Below are 18,521 nucleotides of genomic sequence, written 5' to 3'. Positions count from 1 at the left end.
TTTGCTTTTATTGCAAAGGGGAGAAAAGGAAAGTGTACAGTTTGTTTACACTACGTATTATCAACTTCATGATCGCATACAAGAGGTCGGGAAAGGCCCGCATCGAGCGAGGCTCCGCCTCCTTCTGTTTTCAAAAACATCTAACTCCCTAAAACTCCACCCAGAACAGGGACTTCACAATTTGAGAGTGAGGATGGCTGATTGATTAGACCCCACTAGGCCATTCTCCTTCTCATTCTACCATTCCTTATTCTCCTTTCGACGGATTTTCTCTTTAAAATGAAGATACTTAGAAAGCACATGCAGCCGGCTAAACCTCGCGCTGTCTGCTACACTTATTTTGCCATTCGGGGCGAACGAACTGGGATTCTGCCACGGGGACCTTTGCCATGCTTTGCCGGCATTCATCCTGGAATCAGGCCCTCTGCCGTGTTAGACATTCCCCCTTTAAGGGTCCGCACTCGACTAGCGACGCCTGTGCCCATTAAAGATACGCGGCGAGTGCTGTACCTCTGAGCCATCGCTGCGGTAAAAGTTCCTGCGTTTTTGCAGCCGCCCCTTTCCATAGGGGTGATTTTCCGTGCAAGCCGGGTGAACTTCCCAAGCGTTGTAGTCCCACATAAGGGCCGAGCGCCAGGCCGATGAGTCGCTTGTACCTATTTTCCCAGTAAGTTCCCGGCGCCACCAAAGGAACACGCATTCACATGGTGCCTTCCACAGCCACAATGAACGCTCAACTCGCAACCGCCTGTCGCAGGACATGCCGCCAGACTCTTTCTCCCCCGGCAATGGCGCGACGCGGCATGCTGGCCGGGGACCCCGCCAGATGGACAAGGGTCAGGAGCCCATCGATAGGGTAAAGGCAGCTTTCCAGGCGTGGATTCCCTGTTTAAAGGGTCCGCACTCGACCAGGGACGCCTGTACCCGTTAAAGAAACCGGTGGGTGCCCGGCGGTACCAGGATTCTAACCCAGTACCTCCTGCATACGAAGCGAGCGCTGAACCTCTGAGACATCCCTGACACCTGGGCATTTCCTGACAAAGTGGGGTAACTTCCCAAGCAAAGATCCCCTGCGCAGGGGTTGCCTCTACCAATTTTTACTGGTTGGTGCCCAGTGGTACCGAAGTTCAAGGTGGAGCAGGGCTACGCGCCCACATCCAGCCACGACGACCAAGTAGTGGAACGCTTCTATGAAGATGTGGAATCGGCAATGGCTAAAGTAAAAACACAGTGTACAGTAGTTATGGGGGACTTCAATGCTAAAGTAGGCAGGAATCAGGCTGGAGACAAGGCAGTTGGGAACTATGTACTGGGCTGTAGAAATAGCAGGGAAATAGCAGGACTACTAGTTGAGTATGCAGAACGGAATAACCTAGGCATAATGAATACTTTCTTCTCTAAACGGGAGATTCGGAAGTGGACCTGGAGGAGCCCGAATGGGGAGCATGAAAATGAAATAGATTTCATATTATGCGATAACCCTGGCGTCGTGCAGGATGTGGAAGTGCTCAGAAGGGTAAGGTGTAGTGACCACGGTATGGTAAGATCTCGAATTAGGCTAGATTTGAGGAGGGACCACAACAAGCTAGCACGAAAGAAGCCGATACATGAGCTAACCGTAAGACGTAAAGCAGAAGAATTCAGGATCGCGCTGCAGAACCGATATTCAGCTCTTAACGATGAAGCCGAGCTTACGACACAGAAAGCCAGCGGCAACCTTACACTCATTATCACGGAGTGTTCAGTAGAATTCGGGAGAACTCTGGCTAGACAGGATACTGGTAAAGTTTCACAGGAGACGAAAGATAAAATTAGGAAACGGCAAACCATGACAATTTCTACCGCAGCTGACATAATAGAACTAGCGGAAATTTCGAAGTTAATCAATAAGCGTAAGACAGGTGACACACGGAAGTATAATATGGAGAGGATCGAATACGCTGTAAAGAAGGGAGGTAGCCAGAAAGCAGTGAAAAGGCGTCTTGGCGAGGGAAAAATCAGATGTATTTACTCAAAGATATGCAAGGCACTGTCATCACAAACAGTTATGAAATAGTCATAGTGGCCGAGGAGTTCTATAGGGACCTGTACAGTAGCCAGGACATCCAGGATAATGGCGAACAAGACAGTAGTTCAGAGGAGATAGTCATTCCACCAGTAACCACCGAAGAAGTAAGGAAGGCTTTGAAAGAAATGAAAGGGGGAAAAGCACCTGGTGAGGATGAGATAACAACAGACCTCTTGAAGGATAGCGGAGAAATTGTACTTCAAAAACTGGCAAACCTGTATACGCAATGCCTAATGACCGCAAGTGTACCGGAATCTAGGAAGAACGCGAGCATCAGCCTAATCCATAAGAAAGGCGACATGAAGCACTTGATAAATTACAGGCCGATTAGCTTACTGTCAGTCGTCTACAAGGTACTTACCAAGGTAATCGCTAATAAAATTTCTGCAACCATAGATTTCAGTCAACCTAAAGAACAAGCAGGGTTCTTTAAAGGTTATTGAACAATGGACCATATTCACGCCGTCTATCACGTGATAGAGAAGTGCGCTGAGTATACTGAACCCCTATATATAGCCTTCATAGATTATGAGAAAGCATTTGACTTGGTCGAAACCCTAGCAGTTATTCAGGCATTACGGAACCAGGGGGTAGATGAGCATTATCTAAGAATACTATTGATTGATTGATTGTGGGGGTTTAACGCGCCGACGCAACGCAGGCGATGAGGCGCGCCGTAGTGGAGGGCTCCGGATTAATTTTGACCACCTGGGGATCTTTAACGTGCGCCGAAATCTCGTACACACGGGCGTTTTTGCTTTTCGCCTCCATCAGAAAAGCGGCCGCCGCGGCCGGGAATCTAAGAATACTAGAGGATATCTACAATGGGTCCACAGCTACCATCATCCTCCATAAGGAGAGCAGTAAAATACCTATAAGGAAAGGTGTCAGACTAGGAGACACAATCTCTCCAATGTTAATCACAGCATGTTTACAAGTATTCAGAACGTTGGATTGGGAACAGGTGGAAGTAAGGGTTAATGGAGAATACCTCAGTAACCTCAGATTTGCTGATGACGTGGCCTTGCTAAGTAACTCGGGGGACGAATTGCAAAGCATGCTTTCCGCACTGGAGGAACAGAGTAGAACCATGGGCCTGAAAATTAATATGCAGAAAACTAAACTAATGATAAATAACCTCGGGGCAGCACAGCGGTTTGAGATAGGCGGCGAGGCAGTGGAAGGGGTAAGCGAAAATATCTACTTAGGCCAAGTTGTGACCCCAGATCCCAGCCATGAGCCAGAGATAATTAGAAGGACAAGATTGGGGTGGGGTGCATATGGCAGATATTCTCAGATAATGAATAGCAGCCTACCATTGTCGCAGAAGAAGAAAGTGTATGACAGCTGCATCTTACCAGTACTCACCTACGGGGCAGAAACCTGGAGGCTCACTAAGAGGGTTCAACTTAAATTGAGAACGACTCAGCGTGCAATGGAGCGGAAAATGATAGATGTAACATTAAGGGACAAGAAGAGAGCGGAGGGAGTCAGGGATCAAACACGTGTTAAGGACATATTAGTAGAGATTAATAAAAAAATGAACGTGGGCCGGGAATGTATTGCCAAGGCAAGATAACCGCTGGTCATTAAGAGTAACAGAGTGGATCCCTAGATAAAGCAAGCGTTGCAGGGGGCGGCAGAAAGTTAGGTGGGCAGATGAGATCAAGAAGTTTGCGGGGATCAATTGGTCACAGTTGGCACACGACTGAGGTAATTGGAGAATAATGGGAGAGGCCTTTCCCCTGCAGTGGGCGTAGATAGGCTGATGATGATGATGATGGTACCGAAGTACCTCCCACATTCTCGTACCGCATGGGAGAAACCGACGTGGTGGAATGCTTTACATTACACTGGATCTTGCGTAGGAGGAGCGCCTGTCCCTATTTTTCTTCTGGTGGTTGATGAGTGGCTTCAGAGGAACATACCACGTCTGCCGCAGTGGTGGTGCGTGTCCAAGCCCTTCATTTCCCGCCGAGAAGAGAGGCGCTTGTAGCCGCTGAACTAGTGGGCGCCCAGTTGTCCCACACCCCGCCCGGAGGGGTTCGAGGGACCTACCACATGGCCTCTCATTGCTGCGTGTGGTCCAGTTCCAAGCGTTTGTTCTACCGTCGAGACAAGCCACGGTGTGGACATGCTTGTACCCTTTAAAAAAACCAGTGGTTATCCGGCGGCCCAGGATTCGAACCTGGTACCTGTCGCTTACGAGAGGAGTGTTTTACTTCATCGCAGCGATGCCTCACAGGTATAGCACTCGCCTCGTATGTGGAAGGTAGAGTGTTCGAATCCTTGTACCGCAGGGCACCCACCGGTTTCTTTATTAGGTGCTGTCGTCGCTGGTCAAGGGCGGACCCTTGAAAGGGTAGAGGCAGCCTGGAAAGTTACCTTTACCCTTGCGAGGGGCCCCTGACCCTTGTCTATCTGGCGGGAAGAACGGCCATCATGCCGCGTTGCGCCATTTCCGGGAGTGAAAGAGTCTGGCGGCATGTCCTGCCACAGGCGGTTGCGAGTTGAGCGTCCCCCGTGGCTGTGAAAGGCCCCATGTGCATTCGTGTGCCTTGGTGGCGCCGGGCACCCACCGGTAAAATAAGTACAAGCGACTCCCAGTCCTGGCACTCGGCCCTTGTGTGGGACTACAACGCTTGGGAAGTTCACGCGGCTTGCACGCGAAATTGCCCCTATAGAAAGGAGCGGCTGCAAAAATGCAGGATCTTTTAACCGCAGCGGTGGCCCAGAGGTACAGCAGTCGCCTCGTATGCGGTAGGTACTGGGTTCAAATCCCGGCACCGCCGGGCACCCACCGGTTTCTTTAATGGGTACAGGCGTCCATCGTCGAGTGCGGACCCTTGAAAGGGGAATTCACGTCTACAAAGCTGCCTTTACCCTAGAGGGGCCCTTGAACCTTGTCCATCTGGCGGGGCTACCGGCCATCATGACGTGTTGAGCTATTTCCGTGGGTGAAAAAGTCTGGCGGCATGTATTGCCATTGGCGGTTGCGAGTTGAGCGTCCACCATGACTGTGGAAGGCACCATGTGCGTTCGTGTGCCTTGGTGGCGCCGGGCACCTTCCGGGAAAATAGGTACAAGTGACTCATCGGCCTGGTGCTCCGCCATTTTGTCGGACGACAACGCTTGGGAAGTTCCCCCGGCTTGCACGGCAAATCGCCCGTATGGAAAGGGGCGGCTGCAAAAATGCAGAAACTTGTTTTTACGACACCATAAGATTTTGGGCTACTTTTATTTTTGCTCGTCGAAACTGCAGGAGTGCGCGGAACAGCAGCGAGAACGCGACCGTGCGACCTTTCCGAGCTCGTTATCGAAATGAGTTTATTGCAAAGAACTCTCTTCGTTCAAGCGGACGATTCCGGAGAGCAGAGTTACCTTACCGCCTTTTAAAAAAAAGGGTCCTCCTAAACACGCACGCTCGCCCATTTGGGCCGAGGAGCCTATGAAACTTGAGCAGTGAATGCGACGAAGCTGTGAGGTGGTAATGCCCGCCGTTTTACCGCATGTGGTAGTGACACAACGCGCACTGTTTTTCTGTGAAGCCGGATGGCTCCGCCCCTATACGCCTCGAGCTTCGCGATCGCTGAGCCTCCTGCCGCCGCTTCTCCGCGGCGTTGACGGGATTTGCGCTGCGTGGCTGATGGGGGCACGTGAAGGGTTTTGGTTCTGTTTCACTTCTTTTCGCCTTTCCGCGCCATAAATAAAATTACGCCCACCTCTCCCCTCGCGGGAACCCTGTGTAGATGCGACGCATCGTGTGTTTCCCTCGGTGTTTCTCTTGGGTGGACTCTCCCATAGCGTGAAACGTGCCATGAACGCGTACGATGCATTTCCGTCTACTACGGATTTCCCGCATCCCGTGCCGTCGTTTTGCAGCCTCATCCTCGGAGGTGCTAGCAGTTCTGTTATTGGGCTGGCTGGTGCTTGTTGCGGTTGCGCCGACCGTTGCGATAGCAGGCTTGGTAGTCTCATTCAAAACAGCGTTGGACATCGGAGCACCGGCGCAGGTACCGCGTTGTATACCGCCGCATAACGGTGAGGGGAACGAAAGAGAGCAGCGCATGCGCATGCGTTAACCGAGCGCTAGTGCGCGCCGACGCACAGCTGGCATTCCGAGGAGCGAGCGCCAACCCGCAGATAACACTGCGGTGAGAGCGGCGAAGAGCGCATGCGGAGCTGGCGCGGACAACGGCGACGCCGGATGGATGGAAGGATGTATGCATGCATGGACAAGGCAGGTGAATGAGATGCGTCGTATCTAAAACTTGTTATGGTGACCTCTATGAGCAAGGAACACGTTTAGGTCACTTAAAAAGAAGCTGCGTACGCGACCGCCTGCAAGAGCTACCCGGGGACACGCTTCTGCGCGCTTTGTCGCCGCTCTTCCGGGCGTCGGCGACGGTAGCAGCATGTCACCACTGTCACATCCAAATAGGTCAAGCCATAGCCTCCTTTATAACCTACTTATAAAGGAGGCTATGGTCAAGCACCAATGAAATCTATTGTTGCCTCGTTTAGTCGTAATACTGGCACATGGAGAGGTTGGCTTCATTTCGCAGCGTGGACTACGAATGCGGCTTCGTTTCGAATATATACGTCGCAGAAAACCATGTTTCGGGGATGTGATTACCCAATCACGGACAATAACTTATGCCTTTTATAAGGATGTAAACCATGCAAGTTAATTATATTCTAAGCCTGTGCGTCGTTAAATCTTGGCCAGCACATGCCTTAGCAAGAACCAAGGGAAGGTAATAAAACTACGGAAAAATAAATGCTGTCTAAGTGGGGAAGAATTTACATAACAGTTGTAACGAAAATGAAAAAAAAAATACACTGCAGTTTCTAACATGCTAAGGACGTTCGCCGAAACTTAAGCCAGGTAGGGTTCACCAGACAAACTATACGCGAAATGCACTGCTGTTTCTCGCGACATCGGATGGCGGGTGAGGGCAAGGGGCGCTGTGTACAAATGCAGAGCGGAATCAAGCAATGGACGCCTTAGTAATCACACACGCAAATCTCGCGTTCACTTTCCTTTTGTTCCACTTCAACGAAGAGCTGATCGTACGGCGAACGCATTTTGGAAGTATACAGGGTAGGCAGTTCAACAAGCGATGAAAGGTGTCTTTGGAAGAGTGTGGCATGGGATAAGGGCCTCTGATTTCAGTTTTCTTTATTCTGCAGGCTCCCTGGGCCATATTACGATATTTCGAAGAAGCATTCAGTCGCTGACGTGGATTATATTCTGAGCCCGTCTCCACGCTTCTCGCCGAGGATATATGTAGCAGATGAATGTTTGCAGGTGCTCACCTCACGACGAGACGACTCTGTCGTTTGCTGATTCGGGAGTATAATTATGCATTGCCCATCGTACTTCTGTTGTATATTCCCGAAATTAATGAAGGCTGGCTTGTAAATGGTGGTGATCCCTATCTGAGGTATAATATTGGCAAACGTAACTGGCGTGCTGTCACGTATGAGTGCTCCGCTAATTATATATGCGCACAAAACTGATTTACAGCGTAGTGTATAGCTGTAGCTTGAACATCTGAGAAACTGGTGGTTATGGAGACACTGCTAGTAAATTAAGGTCAATGTTATTACGATCGGTTTCATCATGCGCCGGTTCCGCGACGCTGGCCGGTGACACACACCTGACGCTTATACAGACCGAATATACTACACTAAGATCGCGCAGAAACATTTACGCTCTCGTAAACACACCCCATTTGCGAATAGAGTGACTTTTCCATATAAGCATGGATTTGTAATGCCAGCAACCGGTAAATCTCGGTCGTGAACGTGCCGCAAAAGCAGCGGTGACAGTGGGGAGCTGGACGCGGACTCACGCGGCTACTTTCGAACGGGCCGCTAGGGGGATGTCAGTGGCGCACCTACAAGACGCGCTCGAGGCGTATACACGCGGCGGCTTAGTCTGAAACGAAACCAAGAATAAATATGCAACGTTTCAATCAATCGGTAGGGCGACGGACTGAGGCCTACTTGACGCGAAAAGGGTCAGTGAAAATGTCCCTATCGTTTCTTCTTGTGAAGCTCGTCTTTCACGTCGATACCGACGGTGCTGAGCGGTTGTATATATCGCGAAAACACAGGTACGATAGGGAGAAGTAAAACCCTTACGTGACTCTAAACTGGGATTGGCTGGTGTCAGTTGAGAATAATTCCAGTCGGCGTGGTAACGGGACTTTGTGGACCCCAAGGGAAACCACAAGAGATCCTGTTTGTGGTTTCCTTTCTTCGCCCTGGTCTTTGCACGGTTTTTTGTCGAAATTTTTACGCCGTAGTTACAGGTCGCATTTCGCATCTGAAAATATTCTTACACCGTGCTCTAGACACAGCTCCCGCAGATTGGCTAATAAACAACTCGCTCCTCAAACCATTAAAAAGAAGGTGCAATAGGCGTTACCATATCGTGATTGAAAACAGAAGAAACATTCTAAAACTCTCGCATCATGGCGCCGAAGAAGCGGGCCAAAACATTTAGCGTTGCACGCACGCAAAACCAGCAGCATCAAAAGGTATGCTAAGACTGGCGAGTTTTCTGATGAAACTATAGACGGGCGTCTGCATAGTAATAGCGCGCAGTCACACATGCTGTCATTCAGGTGCTCGTACAACGGTGTCCCTAGGCGTCGTTTTCCCACTAGGCAATGGGCACTGTTACATGTTAAACTAACAGATGGCGTCACGCTTTCAGGCTGAGTACTTCGGAGCGACTACAACCCGACAATAAATCACAAGAATGCAAATAAAACTATCCTAGCTATCGTCAGTATCACTGCGGTTGCGCTATCCGCTAGACGTTTTGTCGCCACAGTAAAATCGCAAACGCCGAGAGTGCGACCAATGGCTGCTGCGGCAGTGACGGTACGCTCAGTAGGTTTTAGTTTTCCTGCTACACCAAACCACCGTATCACGCGCTTCCGGCTTCCGTTTACGTCACGCGAAAACGTCATGAAAAGGCGCGATGGAAGAAACGGTTATTTAAATTGCAAATTTCGGTGCAATTAAAGCATCTTTCGCCGCCGAATGAACGTTGAACTTTTAAGTAGTTGAACTTTCGTCTGAGTCCAGCGGCTTGTTGCCTTCAGTGTAGCGTTAAAGGTGAATTGTTCTGATTTATTTATTGCGAACTAAACAAACGTTTTTAGCGTCGTCTTCTTCCCGAAGCGATAATTGGCGGTCTAAAAGCGGTGCTTCTGCATACTATGTCCTTTAGAATGCGTTGTCGGGTACGTAGGTAAGTAATACCGCAATCTGTTTTAAAATGCATTACGAAGCCACCGGGATCCCACTCTCTAGTTTCGTGCAATTCTTGCCTATTTGTTACAAAGTTTTGGGTTTCATCTTGATCTTCTAATCTTTCAATTAGCGTTTGTGAATTCATGCTTGGAAACTACTATATTGCGGACTTGTGCCAGTGTTACCGCACTCAAAGAGCACCCAATCTCGCTCTCGTTCAGAAGGCTATTCATTTGGCCTTTACAAATACCATAAAACCTTCCTGAACTTCGAGATAAATTGAATGCTTTAAGACAGCGTAATTCTGAAAATTGGCCCTGATGTGAATAAATTTATTATAACATTCCAGGACGGTAGCAAGTTTCTTATCTAAGTCATAATAATAATATTCCATGTCTGCAGAACACTCGAGAGATAATCCTCTGTTTCGCTATTACTTTTTGGGTAGTGAACGCAGCCTCCATAGAACTCTTGCACGGAAACTTCCAAATAAGGGGAGGGCTGCCATGTCCTCACTATGATGCGGTGGTTCTGTTTCAAGGTGGCTATGTGTGAAATATAACACGACTCAAGCAAGAGCCACCGCCTTGATGACGGGCACCAATTATAATGAACTCATTCTGCGCTACAATGTACTAAACAAGTATATAACGAATGGCTACTTTGTGTTGGTGTTTCAAGTAACGCCCAACATGAGGGCATTGATTTCACCCCGTTCTATACCACTAGCGTAGAAATTATTGATCCCGTAATTATATTACCGTGCCAAATAATTGTATTACCAATCAAGTGCCGCTTAACGACACACAGGTGGAAATATAGGTGCAATAAGAGTTCTGAAACGAGTGAGACAGGCAATTTTCTCGGTCCTTAGTATAAATAACGTAACTCGCCACGTTCCATGTGGAAAACGAATTGCTGGTTAGTCGAGGCCCGAAAGCATTTACAAATAATCAGATTTTACGGCATGGAGCTGACAAATTTGCCAATGCATTATCTTTTGATCTTTAACAACTTTCTCGCTCAACGGCGAGTTATCCGTTCGTGTTAATTTTTCGCATTTTGTCCAATACAACATAGCAGTGCCAAAATACTTGCAACAGAAATTAAAAAAAGAGAAAAGAAATGGCAGAACTATTTATAAATGGCGCCATTACTCACCATCAATTATGTTATCCCACATAATTTCTACATATTTATCTCGATCTTTTCGTTGATGCTCAAACATTAGTCCTGCAATGGCATTTAGAATCCGTGCAAACATCAACCATTTTTTTTCGTTAGGATTCACGTACAAAACCGCACTTCTCCATGGCCACTCATAGGAAGGTTTTGTATAGTTGAAGAAGCTGAAAAATATATTTTTACTGATCAACAAAACTTATTCCATGTGCCATAACGTTGAGGTACAAAATGTTACAATAAGAGCTAACTGCGGTTGCGAGTGAAATGCCTAGACGCTAACTGCCGTCTGCTTCAGAGGGCGAACTTGTGCCCACAACCATTGACACACCAATAAACTGAAAGACCAAATGGTCTTGACCTTCTCCTTGCACTTCCAAGCACTCTTATGTTCATTTTACTTGCCTTGAAACAACTGCTAATGGCCAAATGTAATGCGCAACTCAATGCCTTGGAGGGAAGTTCGAACTGAAGCACAGGACTTGCATCGATAAAATCAGGCATATGCATTAGGGGCAGGCATTATACGGCGCGTGGTTTGAAATGAATATACGTGTTTATGTAAATATATATATATATACAGGGTGTTTCACCTAACTTTAGCCAAAGTTTAAAAATATTTCCATGCATTCTAAGACCACGCAACCAAATGCATGTTGCTACCTTTTCTATGTAGTTTCTCACGCTATTTTTTGTATGTGGCTTAATTAGGTAATTAGCCAATTTTAATGAGCTAACTTTCGAACTAACGAAGCTAGGCAAAAAATCCCAATTAGGAAGTTGCAGGGCGGTATTCAAAACCTCAGAATAAGCACTTTCTGTCATTATATTCATTAGGTATTATTGTTTTTCAGCGTATTGAATATGCCTGCGAAATACAAAAAGATACACGTGACGTGCCGGCTCGCGCGTCTTGATAACAGTGCTTGCAAACGTTGCGCTCACGAACTACCACAGGCAAGCCTCCGCTTAAAAGGCGGCAGGGCAGCAACGTAGGCGTTGGCTGTGCCATTTGCGCCAGCGATGTGCTTCTCTCGCGACAGACCGCCGATAGCGATTAGCAGACGCCGCGGTTATCGCTTGTTCTGCCAGAACAACAGGCTCATCATCTTCGCTGTCACTTTTTAAACGGCGGAGCGCGGATGGTAGTTTGTGCGAGCAAAGTTTGGAAGCGCTGTTATCAAGACGCGCGCGCCGGCACATCACGTGGTATTTTTTTGTATTTCGCGGGCATGTTCAATACGCTGAAAAAAAACTAACGCCTACTGGATATAATGACAGAAAGTATTTATTCTGAGGTTTTGAATACCGCTCTGCAACTTCCTAATTGGGATTTTTTGCCTAGCTTCGTTGGTTAGAAAGTTGGCTAATTAAAATTGACTAATTACCCAATTAGGCAACGTACAAAAAATAGCGTGAGAAACTACATAGAAAAGGTAGCAACATGCATTTGGTTGCAACATCTTAGAGTGCATCAAAATATTTTTAAAGTCTGGCTAAAGTTAGGTGAAACACCCTGTATATATATATATATATATATGTAAAAATATATATCCGAGTGGCACTGGCTACCACCCCCAAGCACAGGAAACAAAAATACCTTAACATAAATACATAAATAAATAAATAATACATAATAAATACATAAATAACATAAATAAATAGAGTGGAGGGGAAAATCGCCCCGCCGGTAGCGTAGTGGTTATCGTACCAGACCGGTATTCTGGAGGTCGTGGGTTCGGATCCCACCTGGCGGGCATTTTTTTTCCTACACTTTCTTTCTTTTTCTCCAAATTGCTTATCGGTTTCAATGACCTACCACAGCTTCCCCTTTGCTTTCCCAGGTTTTTCTGACTGCCAACTCTTTTTTCTCTCTTATTTTCAACGAGTCTCTCATTTCCCATTCTGATTCGCTACATGCATAGCGAGGGCCTCAGTTCTGGCAGTCTTGGTGCCATATGAAGCTTAAGAAGGTTCAATGCTGGTCGGCTACTCTTGACATGTCGTAGACACTCGAGTCACGGCCCTGGGGTTCAAAAGAAGGTCACCTTCACCCCGAGTAGTCCGAGTGGCACTGGCTACCACCCCCAAGCACAGGAAACAAAAATACCTTAACATAAATACCCCAGAAAGTGGAGGGGAAAATCGCCCCACCGGTAGCGTAGTGGTTATCGCACCAGACCAGCATTCTGGAGGTCGTTGGTTTGGATCCCACCTAGCGGGCATTTTTGCTCCACTCTCTTTCTTTCTTTCCAAATTCTTTCAGTGAAATGACCTACCACATCCTCCCCTTTGCTTTCCGAGGTTTTCTTGACTGCCAACTCGTCTTTCTGTCTTATTTTCGACGAGCCCCTCATTCCCCATTCTGATTCGCTATATATATATATATATATATATATATATATATATATATATATATATATATATATATATATATATATTGAGAGAGTCGGGTTGTTCCTTGAGGCCGCGTTTATTAGCTGCTGACTCCGACCGTTCCGAGGAGGCCGAACCCACGATGAAGATGATTATCCGCAGATGATAATCACGATGGGCGGCTAGCTGTGAGTGATTGAGGAGCATACCCCTTGGTGACCTGAATGGATGATGATGATGCCAGGTTCACGGGGAACAGTCTCAATCAGGGAACCGCCCTGATGCTCACACTTTTCCCCCCGCGGCTGAAAGCGGGCGCCTGCCCGCCGAAGGTTACGTTTGGCGCCGGTTGAACGGTTTCAAGCGGGAGACATGCACTATCTCTGTCCCACGACAGCGACGGTCTGAAGAAGGGTGAACTGGTGACACGCAATAATTGACTGGAGAAGTCTGGTCGATGACGACGTACGGACCAATGTACCGGTGCAGAAACGTCTCGCAAAGTCCCAGTTTTCTAACAGGTGTCCAAAGCAGGACCTCTTCACCTTTCGAGAACTTAACGGATGGATGGGTGTCGTCATATCTGCCCTTTCGGTCTTGCTGGCTCGCATCTGTGTTTTGTTTCGCCATACGTCGATAATGGGCGATCCGATCGATGAACATTTCATGAAGTGGCGAAGTAGCGGAGACTGGGGCAGAGAAAAAAACGGTGTCGAGCGCAATAGAGGGGAGGCGGCCGAAAACGAGAAAGAAGGGCCAGTAACCGGTGGTGCGCTGGACAGCGGTATTATAAGCAAATGTAAGGAAGGGAAGAATGATGTCCCAACTTCGGTGGTCGGGGCTGACGTACATGGAGATGATATCAGAGAGCGTGCGGTGGAACCGCTCAGTAAGTCCATTCGTCTGCGGATGGTAGCTAGAACCAGTTTTGTGGATGGTATTGGCAGCGCGAAGAACTTCTGCAACAATTTGTGAAGGAAACGTCTTGCCGCGGTCACTGAGCAAAACTCGAGGTGCTCCATGTCGCAGGATACTGTTGCGCAGGAGGAAGTCGGCGACTTCGTGAGCACACCCGTACTGTAAATGAGCGGTCTCTGCGTACCTGGTCAAGTGATCGACAGCAGTCACGATCCAGCGGCATCCAGTCGATGTTAATAGTAACGGCCCGTACAGGTCTATGCCTACTGTGTCGAATGGAACAGAAGGGCAAGGAACCGGCTGCAGAAAACCGGCAGGAGGTGTCGTTTGTCGCTTGCGCTGTTGACACAACGCGCAAGAGGCGACGTACTTGGCGACGCTCGTGGAGAGGCCAGGCCAGAAAAATCGACTCCGAACACGGTCATAAGTCTTCTGAAAGCAAAGTTGCCCAGCTGTTGCGTCATCATGAAAAGCCTCGAGTATGCGAAGGCGGAGTTGACGAGGAACGACAGGCACCCTTTATGGCCGGAAGGATGATGATTGGCGCGGTAGAGCACGCCATCAATAACCCGAAAGTTGTTCAGTTGGCGTCGCAGCCGGCTATTGGGTGGTCGCGCAAAGCCACTCAGGCGGTCCAATAAAGTTCGGCAGTATGTATCGGCCCGCTGAAGCGAAGGCAGCTCGGTGACCGTCTCTACTGCGGCATGGTTGAGGGGTGCCATGGGTAAACGTGGCGGCCGTGGCCCGGAAGACGCAGCTTGCGACGGGGATTATAACGGGCATCGCGAACGGGCATCCGCATCCGAATGCTTTTTGCCGGACTTGAATGTAACCGTTAAGTCAAACTGCTGCAAACGCAGTATCCATCGGCCGAGGCGCCCAGATAGGTTTTTCATCGTGGATAGCCAACAGAGGGCATGGTGATTTTTAACGATGGTGAAATGACGACCATAGAGGTACGGGCGAAACTTTTGTATAGACCAGACGACAGCGAGGCATTCCTGTTCCGTGATGGTGTAATTCTTCTCAGCGGACGTCAGTGAACGACTGGCATACGCTATGACTCTTTCTCGAAGCTGAGCGTCGCGCTGGAGAAGAACGGAACCAATGCCACACCCACTGGCATCAGTGTGTAATATAGTAGGCGCTCAGTCGTCAAAATGACACATCACGGGGTCAGACGTAAGTGAATCATTCAAAGCTTCAAATTCGGCTTGGCAATCATCCGTCCATATAAAGGGCACGTTGGTGCGCAAGAGCTGATGCAGGGGAGACGCAAGGGTGGCGAAGTTGCGTATAAAACGCCGAAAATATGATGCTAGGCCAAGGAAGCTTCGCAGATCTTTTTGTTCAAGGGGTCGAGGGAAATTAACAACGGCAGCTGTTTTGTCCGGATCCGGGCGTATTCAATCTCTGGAGACGACGTGTCTGAGCACCTTAATACTCTTGCTCGCAAAATGGCATTTTTTTGTGTTAAGTTGAAGTCCCGCGTTGGACAGGCAATTAAGTACCTCGTCAAGGCGCTCAAGGTGCTGTGAAAATGGGGACGAAAAGATAATAACACCGTCCAGATAGCATAAGCAAGTTTTCCATTTTAGGCCACGAAGCACAGTGTCCATCACCCGTTCGAATGTAGCCGGGGCATTGCATAGTCCAAATGGCATTACATTAAAGTCGTAAAGACCATCGGGGGTGGTAAATGCGGTTTTTTCTTTGTCAGCTTCATGCATCTGGATTTGCCAGTACCCCGACCGAAGGTCCAGACTAGAGAAGTACTCGGCCCCCTGTAGACAATCGAAGGCATCGTCTATGCGGGGCATAGGGTAGACGTCTTTCTGCGTGATCTTATTGAGTGCCCTGTAGTCGACGCAGAACTGTACAGAACCGTCTTTCTTCTGAACGAGTACCACTGGGGAAGACGAGGAGCTAGTCGACGGCCGAATAATATTGCGCTTGAGCATGTCAGCGACGTTGTCTTCGATGATTTTCCGTTCAGACGAGGAGACGCGATATGGCCTGCGGCGGTTCACAGCTGACCCATCCGTTTTAATTCTGTGCTCGGCTGCAGGTGTTTGTGGGAGGCTACATGAGTGTGCGTCGAAAGAGGCTTGGTGCTTCGTTAGGACGTCCAGTAATGACTTTCTCTGATTAGGCGTCAGGTCTTGACTGATAGTCGACGCAAGAGCCGAATTATTATCAAGCGGGCCAAATAAGTTCTGACTGCAAGGGGGCACGTCACCGGAAACTACTGACGCAGGGGCATGGTCGGCAACTGAAGCTATAGTGGTTCCTTCGGCCAATAATATCGCCTCATTCGTAGTGTTCAGTGTAGCAAGCACCACACAGCCGCGCGCAAACCAAACAAGGCAGGTTGGGATGGCGATTCCCTGGTGTAAGAACCGGGTAGAGGGCACCACCACAACATCACCAGCGTTAATTTCATCCGAGGAGACCGACAGAATTCCCTCACAACCAGCTTCCGAAACATGATCCCATTTCAGCTTGAGTGTGTGCTGTGGCGAATCTAGGCAACTGGGATTTTCAGTGTCGTCAATACGAATGGCGGGTTCACGGCAGGAAATAACGGCAAAGGCAGAGGAAAGAAAGTCCTATCCGAGGATAAGCTGGTGAGCACATGGTTAAAGAACAGCACATTGAATAGAATGGCGGAGTTCTCCAATGAATACGCGCAGGGTACAATAAGTGGAGGGCCTGATGTCCTGATTATTTGCGCCATGTAAATAGGGACCACCATACGGAGTCTTGACCTTTCGCAGACGGGAACACAGATCAGCATCAATCACAGAAATACTAGCTCCAGTCTCCACTAACGCTTCCACTTCAATTCCTTCAACGAGAACAGCTAACAGGTTAGAGGGAAGTTCGGGAGGAGTTGTAGTCGGTCCACAAAATGCAGTTTTCTCTCCAAAAACAGCATCGTCTAGTTTTCCTGGTGTTGGGTGGGGACATTTGAGTTGGAGACAGGACGGAGAGGCGACAGAGCACGACGGAAGGGTGAAGGGGAACGACGTCGTGTCGGGCGGGAATCGCGAGGGAAGCTTCTACCGTCATGAACGGGCGAAGGTTGGCGCGGAGGTGGCGACTACAGGCGCTGACGAGGGGCGTATCCAAAGTAGGCGTCGCGCTCATACGGTGCGTAGCCCCGGCGTTTGTCCAGCTGGCGTCGCCGACAAAACCGCGAAATGTGCCCTCTGTTGCCACAGTAATACCACACTGGACGCTCGCTTGCTGGAGACGGTGGTCGCCACGCTGGGAATGGAGGGGGCGACGGCGAAGGCGCAGAAATAGCCGTCAAGTGGCCATGAGTAGTAGGAGGTGGAATTCGCTCCATGGGCTGGGATGGTCTCGTAACAGCTTCGGAGTACGAATGGACGTGCGTAGGAGCAGGACAAGAAGGCTGTGGAACGTCGGTCATGCACGCTAGCTCCTGTTTTATTAAGTCACGCAGCCCACGGGCTTGTACGGGAGTGTTCTGGGAGCAGGTAGTGTCACGCTGCTGTAGCTCCTCTCGTGTGATTGTTCGGATTAGAGTACGGAGCTCCGAATCCGGAAGGGAGCAAGAACGCGTACAATCATGTTGAAGGCGAATAGACTGCAGGTGGTCCAAACGCTGGCAGATCGTGCGTACATCCGCAATGGTGGTAGGGTTTTGAACCACCAGAGCATTAAAGGCGAAATGGGCGATCCCTTTCATGATGTGCTGCACTTGGTCTGTTTCGGACATGTTACTGTCAGCCCGACGGCACAGTGCGATGACATCTTCGATGTACGACGCGTACGCCTCGTTCGGGAGCTGCACACGGACCGCCAGTTGCCTTTTGGCTTCATCCGACCGGTTCGAGGACGTCCCAAAAATACGACGCAGCTCTGAGACAAAGTAGGCCCAATCAGACATGTCTTTCTCATTATTGCGGAACCAGGTCTTCGCCGCTTCGATCAGAGAAAATGAGATGATCTGAAGTTTGAATCTGTCGTCCCATCGGTTGAATGCGCTTACCCGGTTGAACTGATCAAGCCAGTCTTCAACAAAGTCACCGCGGAGACCAGAGAAAAACGGAGGTTCGCGCTCACGGCCGGTGAGGACAAAAACTGGCTGGACCGTGGCCGCAGCGGTGCTGCCCGACTGGCTGCTCTCGTGCTGCATGGGGGTGGTGGGCAGAAGCAACCTCCGACCTGAACGGAGCTCCAGTGGTGCGACTGCGAGAGGTAGACAGCGGGACGAAAAGCACCTTCCACCACTTGAGAGAGACGGGTTGTTCCTTAAGGCCGCCTTTATTAGCTGCTGACTCCGACCGTTCCGAGGAGGCCGAACCCACGATGAAGATGATTACCCGCCGATGATAATCACGATGGGCGGCTAGCTGTGAGTGATTGAGGAGCATACCCTTTGGTGACCAGAATGGACGATGATGATACCAGGACCGTCTCAATGCACATCCCTGATGCTCACAATATATATATACATATATATATATATATATATATATATATAGTAAAAAATGGGTATAGCATCTAACAAAGCTGTTTATTTGTCGACGTTTCGATCGGATGCCGATCTTTCTCAAGACATTTCATATTTCTGTGCACGTATTTATAAGCTCGTCGTCCTACGACGCCGAAAAAAGAGAGAGGGGGAATTGGGTGAAAGGTAGCAACAAACACGCTCTCGGCGAGGTGAGGTGAA

At 49.0% G+C, this 18,521-nt stretch overlaps 1 pseudogene; it reads right to left on the bottom strand.

The window, feature by feature from the left end:
• Positions 1-17,981, bottom strand: part of LOC144160759 (uncharacterized) — a 32,379-nt pseudogene extending 14,398 nt beyond the window's left edge.
• Between the last annotated feature and the right edge of the window lie 540 nt (positions 17,982-18,521).

Source organism: Haemaphysalis longicornis, unplaced genomic scaffold, assembly GCF_048455015.1.
Source record: "Haemaphysalis longicornis isolate Haplotype H1 unplaced genomic scaffold, Haemaphysalis longicornis Haplotype H1 scaffold_11, whole genome shotgun sequence".
Lineage (NCBI taxonomy): Eukaryota > Metazoa > Arthropoda > Arachnida > Ixodida > Ixodidae > Haemaphysalis > Haemaphysalis longicornis.
Note: the sequence above shows the minus strand (reverse complement) of the source record. Positions and strands in the feature narration are given on the sequence as shown.